This window comes from Megascapheus bottae, chromosome 33 (genome assembly GCF_031878675.1).
Source record: "Megascapheus bottae isolate mThoBot1 chromosome 33, mThoBot2.hap1, whole genome shotgun sequence".
NCBI classification, from domain to species: Eukaryota; Metazoa; Chordata; class Mammalia; order Rodentia; family Geomyidae; genus Megascapheus; species Megascapheus bottae.
The window spans coordinates 7198175-7200687 of record NC_143541.1 but is presented as its reverse complement, the minus strand read 5'-3'; positions in this window follow the sequence as shown (position 1 = coordinate 7200687).

Sequence of the window (2513 nt, the reverse complement as noted above, 5' to 3'; positions counted from 1 at the left end):
ATGGATACCAGAACTAGTGTTTCTGGGAGTTCTCTCTCTATGCACAACAGGACATTTCTTGTTCGTTTGACTTGACTTGCTCTGTGCCTTTTGCTCTCTCATCCTCTTGTACCAGAGAGCTCCACTTGTGCTTTCATCTCTGCCTAAACACCTTCTCCAGGAAGCTCTACCAAACCACTTTTCCAATTATGTCCTCTTAGTGTGACACTGAGCATGGCGTGGACTTCCATGGCTCTTGTGTGTGATTCATGTGTTTCTTCTGTATACCCCAGCAAAACCCGGTGAGGCCCAGGACAGTGGTGGCATCTCTACCACTTCGGTGGTCAGCTCAGTCTATAGATTCTAGCATGTAGTAGCTACTCAATAAATGTTCACTAATGTAAACAAAAGTAAACTGAGGTAATGGAGAGTGAGCAAGAAAAATGGAATGATAGTCCATTGATTTCAAGAAGCCAAAATCTTGGCTTTGGTCTTTGGCTGCTATCCAGCTTTTTGCTTTTGTTTTTGTCAGTCATGGGGCTTGAACTCAGAGCATGAGCACTGTCCTTGAGCTTTCTCAAGACTAGATCTCTACCACTTGAGCCACAGCACCACTTCTGGCTTTTTCTATGTATGTGGCGCTGAAGAATTGAACCCGGGTCTTTGTGCATGTGTGACAAACACTCTACCACTAGGTCAAACTCCCGGCCCCAGCTTTCATTCTCTGTGTGGAATTGCCCACATGAACCAAGGATGGGAAATGACAGTTTTAGACTCTAGATAGCAGTGACAATGACATAACCTGTAAGTTAAAGATTTAGTCATCTAGGGCCGGGAGTTTGGCCTAGTGGTTAAAGTGCCTGCCTAGCATGCATGAAGACCCGGGTTCGATTCCTCGGTACCACATACATAGAAAAAAGCCGGAAGTGGTGCTGAGGCTCAAGTGGTAGAGCTCTAGCCTTGAGAAAGTCCAAGGACAGTGCTCAGGCCCTGAGCTCAAGCCCAGGACTGGCAAAAAAAAAAAAAAAAAAAAAAAAAAAAAAAGATTTAGTCATCTAATAAGTCGTGCTTTGTTAGGATTCGTCTCCAGGCTGAACTGCTCTTCTGTCCTGGCTAGGAGACATGTGTATTAGCCACCTCCACACTTCATGCTGGGGGCTCCAGGTGGCAGAATAGAACAAACTTCTCAGAGATAGAGGGGCCTGTGCCACTTTTATGTTGTGAAACATTTAGTACCATTTGTCTTTTTTTTTTTTTGCCAGTCCTGGGCTTGGGTTCAGGGCCTGAGCACTGTCCTTGGTTTTCTTAAGGCTAGTACTCTACCACTTGAGCCACAGCACCACTTCTGGCTTTTTTCTATGTATGTGGTACTAGGAATCAAACCTGGGTCTTTGTGCATGCTAGGCAAGCACTCTACCACTAGGCAAACTTCCTGCCCCGCCATTTGTCTTTTTTCTCTCTTGTTTGAAAAATGAGGGTCTTATGTTCTTGCTTAACACTTTCGGCTCAAGGCTAGCCCTCTGCCACACTACCATTTCTAGTTTTTTGCTGGTCAATTGGAGATCAGGGTTTCACAGACTTCCATTCCCCTGAGTGGCTTTAAACCACCATCCTTAGATCTCAGCTTCCTGAGTTGTTAGAGTTATAGGTATAGCCATCAGTGCCTGGCACTGGTATAATTTTTAAAATGTAAGTATAACATCGTGATGATGGATTTTACCATCTTTTTTCCTTCCTTTATGGGGTTGAGGAGCAAACTGAGCTAAATATGTCCAGTCCAATGATGATGTATTTTAAGTGCTTATAGTCAACAGACTAATACCTTTATGTTCCTATCCACCCTTGAAAGCATAATGCAAATCTGAATGTTCTTTACAAGATAATGGATTTTAAGATGTAACCCATGAGTATGGCTGATGGTATGTTTCAAAGATGGCTGCCTCAGTAGCTGAGGTCTCTTAGGAGAGGCACAGCCTCCATGGGTAGGTAGAGACCGTGCATGCTCCTCTGACCAGGGTGGGCTTGCAATCACTTCATCTGGTCCAGCCAGTGACAGTAGGTGACTCGATTGTGCTGCTTCTGCATTGTCTGCTGGCACACTAAGCCCTCACGGAGAGGGTCTGTCAACCAGAAACCACTGTCCCACCATGCGCTGTCGCTGTCTTTATTCTAGTGACTTTGTTTGGGGAGAATGACTAGTTGAGACCATTCCAGAGCTGTGTAATCCTCCTAGAAGATATCTGCAGAGCCTTCGGCATAGCTGGGGGAAGAGCTTTTGGGTGGACTGTAAGTAGAAGCTGGCCCATCCCATCCTCCTTCCCTCCTCTTTTTTTTTGCCAGTCCTGGGCTTGAGCTCAGGGCCTGAGCACTGTCCTTGGATTTTCTCAAGGCTAGAGCTCTACCACTTGAGCCTCAGCACCACTTCCGGCTTTTTTCTATGTATGTGGGACCGAGGAATCGAACCCGGGTCTTCTTGCATGCTAGGCAGGCACTTTAACCACTAGGCCAAACTCCCGGCCCAATCTTTTCTCTCT